The sequence below is a fragment of the Nicotiana sylvestris genome, chromosome 7 (assembly GCF_000393655.2).
Source record: "Nicotiana sylvestris chromosome 7, ASM39365v2, whole genome shotgun sequence".
NCBI classification, from domain to species: domain Eukaryota; kingdom Viridiplantae; phylum Streptophyta; class Magnoliopsida; order Solanales; family Solanaceae; genus Nicotiana; species Nicotiana sylvestris.
The window spans coordinates 53,349,093-53,359,754 of record NC_091063.1 but is presented as its reverse complement, the minus strand read 5'-3'; positions in this window follow the sequence as shown (position 1 = coordinate 53,359,754).

Genomic DNA, 10,662 nt, shown 5'->3' with positions numbered 1-10,662 from the left:
TTATGTGTTATCTTTCTGATTGCCTGGCATTACCTATTAAATTGAGTGTTGAGCCCGAGGGGCGGATTTCTGTGCTTATCTGCACTAATTCTTTTGCATAACTGTTGAAAAAGCCATTTTCAAAAGAGGTTCAAACTGAGCTAAAATATTTCTAAAGATTTCACAGCTTCACTATTTTTTTCTCAAGGGTTTTACACCGCTTCTATATAGCATGTTGGTTTGCTTTACGTGATTTCTTACTGCTAAGTTGTTATTTACCTTTATTACTCACTGAGTTGGAGTACTCACTTTACTCCCTGCACCTCGTGTGTAGATGCAGGTATTTATTCACCGGGTAGCGGGTGTTGAGCTAATCGGAGGCTGAATCATCGTAGTTTAGCAAGGTGGCTGCCAGCATTCACAACACCGCTCTTCTCCCTTCTCTTTCATCAGTCCTGTTTTGTACATTCAGACCTTGTAGTCGTATTTATACTCTAATAGATGCTCATGACTTGTGACACCCCGATTTGGGTTGTGTCGGAATGGTTTCTACCATTGTTACCGTTATTTCTGCAAATTATGGATATTATATCATGTTGTAGAACTATTTATGGTATTTAACTATTTAAAAGAGGGGTTCTATTTTGGTTTGGCTAGCCTTGTCTTCACGAGAGATGCTATAACGACCGGGTTCGGGGTTAGGGTCATGACAAGTTGGTATCAGAGCCTAGGTTACATAGGTCTCACGAGTCATGAGCAAGTTTAGTAGTATCTCGCGGATCGGTACAGAAACGTCTGTATTTATCCTTGAGAGGCTGCAGAACCTATAGGAAAAAAAACTTCACATTCTTGAATTCTTATCGTGCGTCCTTGATTCAGCTTGAAAAGTAACTCTTGAAAATCCTTCCACGCGTTCGCATGCACGCATGAGCGCTCAGTATCTGATGTGCCTCGATGGCTTGTGATCCCCCGATCGAGGGGCGAGATGTGATCTCTGTGAGTTTGATGTGGGGCCAGTCTGGAGGACTTGAGGCCGGATCTTTGCCAATGGCTTGAGCATCAAGGTGCTGGTTGTGTGAGCAAGAGTTTTGAACTTATATGTTCGGTATTGTCCCTATTAGTGGGAGTGACGGTTGGGTATCTATGTGATGAGTATGTTAGCATTGCGAGATGTATCTATATGACTTGGAAGTGACGAGGAAGGTCTGCTGGATGATAGAAGAACTATTAGGTGCTTGAATTCCATCGCGATTCGAGGTATAGCCCCGAGTTATGGGCGTGTGAAGGATACGTTCATGCTTTCCAGTTGAGAGAGTGAAGTAAATGTTATGTTGCGGTACGAGTTCCAACTCAGGAAGACTAAGTGACTGCGTACAATTTATGACGGTGGAAAGTATGCAGAAATATTAACTAAAGGCAGAGCGGGTGGGTTATCTCCTACAAAGAGTTCTGGGGTGGTGTGACCCTTATGTGATTGTTAGAAGATCTCATATGCAAGTGAAATGTAAGTGTTGAAATTTTAATTTTGGTTTGCTTGAGAGAGTGGGCTTAGCTGCTGCGAGAATGAGTACGAGAGTTGCCGAAGATTTAAAGTACTAGATGATCTGTGTTTTCACAAGCTTACAAAAGGATTTGAGTTTAATATCACCATGGTATTGTGGCATTAATAGAGTATAAGTGTTATGAGTTATTGAGAGTATTTTGATCTATGGCTCCGAGCCAAGTGGGGGAGTCTGCTGTGAGTAGTTGATTGCACGGTTAGGTGCTATGTTGGTTCCAGTTGAAGGCATGCGGGCGAATCAGTTATGGCTTGGGGAAATAGAGATCGAGGATGGCTCGAGTAAAGGAAATTTTTTGACAAAGGTTATATTATGCTGCATAGGGTATGAGAATCACGGGATGTCTGAAATGGTGGTTGGTAAAGAATGCTCGGTGCATAGAGCAGGAAGTTGCTTGGTTGTATTGGGATGAGGATTTCACTCTGTGGTGCCAATGAGGCACGAATGGTTCTGTTCATTGGGTCTGGTAAATTGCAGTTTGAATAAGAGTGAATGACTTGCAAGAATGATTCTAATGTGTTCAAAGAGTCTGCATACATCAATTGAGTATTTTAAAGTTGCATATGCGGTTAGAAACTGTGTTTTCATTAGAAGAGGTCAAGACTTGTGATATTTCTATGTTAATTATGGGATTTCTATGTATCAGTATCAGAAAAGTAAAGGTAACAGATTTAGATTCGCATGAAGTTCTGCAGAGTAAAGTATTCTGGAATGTGGTGTTTCTGGGAATATTTGAGAGAGTATTCAGCGGATTATAGGTCTTAGACAATATGGTTTTATGCTCGGATCTCGTGTGGTATGCCTGGGTTGAGGAATTGTGGTGCTACAGCAAGAGGGAATATCAAGTTGAAGATGAATCAGAAGGGAATTTAGATAGATGAAGTAGCTTGATAGTAGACCGAATCAGTATGGTAAGGATATGATTAATTCCTTGTGTGTGTTCGAGGTAATAAGCTCTTTAAGGTATTTTGCGGCGATGCTCTTAGGTTTTGCTATCTTGCTTAGCTTGATCGAGTTAGAAGGATTCAGTCCTGACAGGTCTGATTTATGCAAAGGGAACTCGGAGAGTTCTTGATGGTTTTTACCGAGGTTTGGAGATGTATATCTTCTATGGGCATGCGATGTATAGTGATTTTTCTTCTAGACGGGACCAATGGAAAGTTTTGACTAGTGGAGTGCGTAGTTGTCTGTGGATCAGAAGGGAGATGAAGTTATCATGTTATCTTAGGACGGTATGGTATATACGGTATGTTGTGAGGATCGAGATTTGCATGTGTAAAGTTACGGTCAGTTCTGAAAGGAAGTTCATGAAACTCTTAAGCAGCGGGTAGCCTCAGATGATTAAGGAAATAGTACTGCTAATTGGAACTGATTTGACGAGGGCAGATGTTTCAGAAAAAGGACAATGTGATTTAAGTTGATGGCACTTCAGTAGTATTGCGGCACTTTCTCGTTAGATAGACTGCTGACATTCGAGTTTGCTTGGGGGCACAAAGGAATATTTGAATACCTCCCGTGGAGTGATTTGGTATTTGAGGTGTGGTATATGTTCGGATAACGGAATTGGGATTAGGTATGATGATTCGTGTGCTATATGGAGTTGGAGACTGGGAGTCCTCATGTTCAGGCTATGTTGCAGTTGTGAGTCACGTGTGTCGGCACTGTGTAGTGACTATCGAGGTTTGGAGACCCGAGCAAATATTTTGTTGCTTGGTACGTTAGCTTTGGAAGTGATATTGGGTTCAGACTGGTTGTCTCCGTGTTGTGTCATTCGAGACTAGTGCTCTAAGGTGGCGCTATTGGCTATGCTGGAAAATGATACGGATTAAGTGGTGATGTTCGGCGGATTATGTCCCATTGGAGGAATTTTACATGCCGAAAACCCAGCGGACGGCTAGGAAGGATTTGTCTTTCTTACTTGGGCTCTTGTGACAAGTGTCAGTGCTGAGGCTCCTTATGTTAATTCAGTTCCGGTGGTGAGGGACTCTTCGGATGTGTTTCTTACGGCCAGGCACCGTATCGTATGGCACCGGTAGGAGTTATAGTAGTGGAAGGAACAACTTCAGGATTTCCTTGATAAAGAGTTCATTGGTAGGCCGCTGTGGATGCGTGTTCTAACTTGAGTCGGCTTGGTTGGTTCCAAATTGCATTATTGAGGGATGTGTCGATTCGACTATTATTTAGTCTATTGGTGATCCACAGAGATCTATGAGTTGCCTTTCTATGTTATTAGGCGTTATGATTTGTTGGTTATGGACACACATGGTGTGGTTCTATTGGGGTTCATAGTGGAAGTCGAGCGGGAAGAGTAATTGGGTGTTGCTCGGTCAACGATGTATTGGTTATGTCCTATCGAGTTTGCGTGGTATATGTTACTTGTTTCACTGTGGGTGTAATGATTTGCTTTGGTTCCATACATCAAATTGTGCGTGGTTGTCAATTTCGAGCATAGTGACTTGAGGTGTCTCATGTAAAGCAGTGCTTGGATAGGATCGCACATTGAGGCGAAGCTATGTGGGATGTGACCTTTCGGGTTAGATTCGTGTGTTCTATTCTATGATGTGAGACGGGTTCTTAGCCTTGTGTTGTGGTTATACTGGTGAGCTTGAGGTACAGCTCTTTCTTTTGAGTCATTTTCATGATTTGATTATGTTCGGACCGTTGCTTATTGGTGCGCGTATTATGCTAGTTGTGGCTTAGGCCTATATTGATGTGTCATGTCATCAAAGTGGTGTGTTGGATTAGAGGAGATTGTTGGGATCATTAATGAATACGAACAGATTCGATTTCAGCATGTTGGAAGGTTAATATCTAGGTTCGGCTCAGATATTTGCTATGGTATTTGTCAGAGGAGAAGTGGATTCATGAATGGGTGATCTGAGAAAATGGTTATGGTTTACTGTGTATTTCATTTATCATTGGCAGTATATGACAGTGTTGGAATGAGACTTTGGCTGATAAGAGGATTTTACCAGTATTCGGTTGTTGTGGACAGCTGTTGTGAATAGAAGTTATCGCTACGAGTATTTGAGTTATGTGGTATATCATGGGATTTCTCCCAAGGTTGTTGGCATGGGTTGTTACAGCTGGTTCGGGTCTATTCAGAGTATAGGTGTGAGGTTTTGATCGTATTGATGGTTTTAGAAGTGGAAATGTGGTTCTATGGCTTAGGGGCCAGACTGGATTGTGTAATTTCAGTTGCAATGAGTTATCGGACCTATATGAGATAGGGTGACGTGGGATCACCCTCAGGTATATGCATGGTAAAGTTATTCAGTTATTGGTTGGCTTCTAGAACAACTCTGGGTACGTTCGAGGACGAACGTGTGTTTAAGTGGGGGAGGATATAACGACTTGACCGGTCGTTTTGAACTTTTACACTTTGATCGCTAGTTCTCGGGCATGACTTGCCCTGTGTAATGTATTATGACTGATGTAGATCATTGGTTTTGGTTTTCAAGAAAATCGGAATGAATTTGAAAGAATAGTCTCAGATGGAAGCTTTGAATTTGAAAGGTTTGACCAAGAGTTGACTTATTTGTATATGAGCTCGGAACGGAATTTTTATGATTTGGTTAGCTTCGTTGGGTGATTTATGACTTAGGAGCGTGATCGGAATTTGGTTTTGGAGGTCTGGAGTAGAATTAGGCGGCGAAGTTGAGATCTTGGCGATTTCCGGTTGGTAGGTGGGATTTTGATCCGGGAGTCGTAATGGAATTCTGAGAGTTGCAGTAGCTTCGTTATATCATTTGGGATGTCTGTGCAAAATTTCAGGTCTTTCGGACGTGGTTTGGTTGGGTTTTTGATCGAAAACGTATTTCGGAAGTTTTTAGATAAACTTAGGCTTGAATTCGATGCGTTTCGGGTAATTTGATGTTGTTTGAGGTATTTTGATGATTGGAACAAGTTCGAATGATGTAATGGGTTATGTTTGTAGGTTTGGTTGAGGTCCCGAGGGCCTCGGGTGTGTTTCGGGAGGTTAAACGGATCAATTTCATGTTTTGAGAACCTCAAAAATTGTAGGTTTCAGTTGCAGGCATTTTGGCCTTCGCGTTCGCGAAGGGGATATCACGTTCGCGAAGGGCCAAGGTTTGTAAGCATCGTGTTCGCAAGGGTCCATGCCGTGTTCCCGAAGGTCTGTGATAGGACTGCGTCGCGCTCGCGACTGGCATGTCGCGTTCGCGTTGGGTAAAGTTGATCAACGCAATTTTTGTGCTACGCGTTCGCGGGTGGTTGACCGCGTTCGCGAAGAAGGTAAGTCAGGCCTGGGCAGAATGTTTTTAAGTCGTCTTGTCCGCGATTTTGGGTCTATTTTCACCCATGGCTGCTCGTTTTTGGAGATTTTTGAAGGAAATTAAAGAGGGATTCAAGAGGAATCGACTTGAGGTAAGAATCTTGGTCTTAAAACTCGATTATATTGTGAAATCCACCTAGAAATTTCATGGAAAACTAAGCCTAAAATTGAAGAACTAGGGCTTGAGAAATTGGACTTTTGATTTGGGATTTGAAGGACCATTTGGGGTCGGATTGGAGAACTTTTGATATATATGAACTCGTGAGAAGATAAGGAATCTAATGATGTGAAAATTTTTGAGTTTCGAGAAGTGGGCCCGGGGCTCGGGATTTGGTAATTTCGGGATTTGTGCCCGATATTGATTGTTTTTGCTTGGGCTTTATTTCCCTAGCATATTGTGATGTTTTCGTTCTGATTTTGGATAGATTCGATGCGCGTGGAGGCCGATTGAGGGGCAAAGGCATCGCGAGCTAGGATTTCGCCAGTTCGAGGTGAGTAATGATTGTAAATGATACTCTGAGGGTTTGAAACCCTATATTGCACATTGTAGTGCTATATTGAGGTGAGATACGCGCTTGATAATGAGCGTAGGGTCGTTTACTATTGGGGATTGTGACTTGGTCCGTCCCGATTGATGATTTTACCGCGTATTTGACTGAAATTTATTTGTTATCATCATGATTTGGGCTGATCGCCATATTTGGGCTTCGTGCCAACTATCTGAACCCTTCGGGGATTTTATCACTATTTTTGAATTATTACTTGAACTCAGTCCTGTTGATATTTACTGTTTTACAAATGCAGCCACTTTTACTCAGATTTGAAACTTAAATGATATTTCTAAATGATGTTTTGGGTTGAGAACTACTGTTTTACTAATGCCCGAGGGGCTTGTGATGATTTTCGGACTTAGTGAGGCCGAGGTCCATATGTGAGGATATACTAAGTGATATGAGGTCGAGGGCCTGAGATACTTTTATACGCCACGAGGTGGCTTGAGTGATATGAGGTCGAGGGCCTAGATTTGATGCCACGAGATGGCTTGATATTGCGCTTGGGCCGAGAGGGACCCCTCCCGAAGTCTGCACACCCCCAGTGAGTGCGGGCACCCATTGTTATCACAAAGTGAGCCCGAGGGGCTGAGAGTGTTCTGAGAGTGAGCCCGAGGGGCTGGTACTGTTCTATGTGTTTACTTTATTTCCATTTATCTACCATTACTTGTTGATTGTGTTACTTTATGTGTTATCTTTCTGATTGCCTGGCATTACCTGTTAAATTGAGTGTTGAGCCCGAGGGGCGGAGTTCTGTGCTTATCTGCACTAATTGTTTTGCATTCATTTGCATAACTGTTGAAAATGCCATTTTCAAAAGAGGTTTAAACTGAGCTAAGATATTTCTAAAGACTTCACAGCTTCACTATTTTTTTCTCAAGGGTTTTACACCGCTTCTATACAGTATGTAGGTTTGCTTTACGTCATTTTTTACTGCTCAGTTATTATTTACCTTTATTACTCACTGAGTTGGAGTACTCACTTTACTCCATGCACCTTGTGTGCAGATGCATGTATTTATTTACCCGGTAGTAGGTGTTGAGCTGATCGGAGGCTGAGTCATCGGAATTTAGCAAGGTTGCCAGCATTCGCAGCACTGCTCTTCTCCCTTCTCTTTCATCAGTCATGTTTTGTACATTCAGACTTTGTAGTCGTATTTATACTCTAATAAATGCTCGTGACTTGTGACACACCGGTTTGAGCTGTGTCGGGATGGTTTCTACCGTTGTTACCGTTATTTCCGCAAATTATGGTTATTATATCATGTTGTAGAACTATTTATGGTATTTAACTATTTAAAAGAGGGGTTCTGTTTTGGTCTGGCTGGCCTTGTCTTCACGAGAAGCGCCATCATGACCGGGTTCAGGGTTAGGGTTGTGACATGTGCATATTGCTCTAATGCCTCGGGGCACATCAAAGAAAGGTGTTGGAATCTAAAAAGTGCAGTCCAAAAGCGTGTCGATTCAAGTGACATTACCGTGCAAAATCCAAATGCAGCGGATACTAGCCAAAGTCCATTGCCTTTTCATTATCAGACGCATAAGATGGGTATGCTTTGTGTTTAAACTGAATATGAAAACTCTTCTGAGTTCCTTGGAAGACCGTTTGTTGCAATGTTTTCAGCGCTATTAGTCTCGGTACCAAAAGTTGATATTAAGAACGAGTTGGCAAAAGGGACCCAAAAGCAATTTGCTAAGGTCAATGTGATGGAGACTTGTGAAGGTTCTAGTAGTGTTGATGCAGAACTCAGTGGCTAAGATGTCGAGCTTGGTAATTAGAAAGACGCTCATTTCTTGGCTAGCCAGGGAGGAGATTTGGTGGTTCATTTTGTTGTCATTTCTGTTGTCTGGGTTATTTCAGGGTTGTAATTCGGATATTGTCTTGTGCCTCAAACTCTTCTATCCTTTTTATTTTTCCTAGTTCCTTTAGTGGTAGTAACTCCTTTAGTGTTATCTAGGTCTATTCTAGGGTTGTACCCCAGTTTATTTTGCTTCTCTTGTTGTTCAAACCCTTCACCGTCTATCTAATGCAATTTTCTGTTTTCTTGTTACTTCTAGTCATTTTTTGTTTAGTTCCCTTCTCCTTTTATAGTTCTTTTCATGCTGGCTCTAGTGACATGATATGCACGCATAATTCTAGACTTGGTCTTAAAAGTGAGTTTATTCATGAAGCAATAAAGCAATTTTGAAGATGATAGGGACATTTGAGGGAAATAAGTACAAATTTGGACATTTTGAGATCATTTGAAGCCCGAACTGTGTGAAACTGGGGAAGATAATTTGGGAAGTTAATAGGATGATAAGGATTCGTTAAAGGAGAGTGCATGCCAAACAATTTGAAGCGAGTAGTTTTGAGTGCAAGTGCACCTCAATTTACAAGATAAAGTCAAGAGAGTTTGTTTCGAACAAATGGAGGGTATCCATTGTAAAGAAGAAATCACCCAACGAGAGTTCTGTACTTGACAAGACACTAAAAAAAGTGGAAAGCATATATGTGATATCAATGCCGAAGCTGCAAAAGAAATGTTGTGCATGATCTTCCTTTTTCATTCTCAAGTTGCATGTGTTGTACTTGGCATTTTCAGAGATTGGAAGGCTCTCTTTCAGCTACCCAAACACTTATACCATTTGATACCCTTTTGAGCTTGTACTAATTTCTTTGACCTCCCCTCTTTTGGGAAGCAATTTAGAGTCATACGAAAAAAACGGAGTTCATGACCCCATAGGTTTGTTTTAGAAAGTTCATTCCAAAAAGGAAAATTCAAAAAAAAAGAGAAAAATATAGATAAAGAAAAAGAAGAAAAAAGAGAAAAAGGCAAATAGTAACAAAAGTAGTCTTGTGAACTACGTTTGACCTGATTCTTGTCACCACAAGATACATAGGAAGCCTTACGGTTTGGTCATACTAAATAAAATGTTTCGTTATCCCACAAAGCCAAGAGTGGGGTAGTTTTCTTAGAAATTCCATCGCAAAAAGAAAAGACAAAAAGAGAATCAAATTCCTTTGTTTAAGAAATTGGGGCAAAGTTTTTAGAATGGATTCCAAAAGTTATAAATAAATTAACCCCGTTGTCTTAGTTATTTTAAACCTTTGTGATATCCTTTCTTTCTAACCCTGTCCAAAAGCCATATTACAGTCCAAAAAGACCTCCCAGATAATTTTTGAGAGTGCTGAGTTTAGACATGCCAAGAGTATCTGATGTTTTTACCATGGTTAATGCCTTGTCATATGCAGAATCCGAGGAAATAAGAAGAAAAGAACAAAATGAGAGAGTCTTATTGGTGAAAACCTTCACAGGCACCATAAGGCGATGGTGAGTTAAGAGAAAGAACAAAATGAGAGAGGCTTGATAGTGAAAACCCTTCGAGTACTACAAGTCGAATAAGGTTCGTGAATCAGATTGGATAATCGGAGCATTGAAGTCCAGTTTCATGGTTTAGGGGTACAATAAGAGTTGAACATTAGACTTGTTTGACAGATTATGCCACTTAATCCAAAGGTGCATGTCATGGTCATTAGAGTTGGTATCCACATCGGATAAGTTTCTATCTTGTAATTTCTTGTTAGGTATCATCTCTTTCCATTGTCCCTTACTCTGTTCCTTTTGTTTTGTTTACTTCATCTTCTTGAGTTTGTTTGTCCAAAACAAGTGAGAAATGACTTCAAAATTTTTCAATTGCACAAAGCAGAATCTGGCTACAACATCAAAGTGGTATAAGTCATGAAAGAGCAGAAAGCGCACTGAGTTGGTAACAATCAACGCTTTGGGATTCATGTGAAATACAAAGGTTAGGTATATGCCAATTCATGAACAATGCAACAGATAGATGGTGTTGGGTTTGAACGGATTAAAGGTATTTTTTGTGATAAGGTTGACAGAGAAAGTGGTTAACCAATAACAAGCAAGGTCTTCCAAGTGAAAATCAAAGTTATCATGGCAAGTGAAGGAGCAATAGACCTCAAAGACAAGGCCACAAATCAACCACCATATTTAAAAACTCACAAGTTTTCTTTGTTTAAAATAGGGACGAAAAATTGTGTCCAAATCAAAGCTTGGAAGTTTGAATGTTTTCAAGTGTCGTGCTCAAATTTTGTCAGCACAAAGGCTGTTTGAGAAGGGAATTTTTTTTTATTCGATCTACAGGAACCCTCCATGAGGAAAAGCATGGTTCAGGGGCAAGGAATTTTGGTCGTTCTGCAGAGATCCTCCAGGAAGAGAACATGGCTCAGGTAAGTTCATTCTCGGCTTTTCAGGACCCTCCTAGATAATGGGATTTAG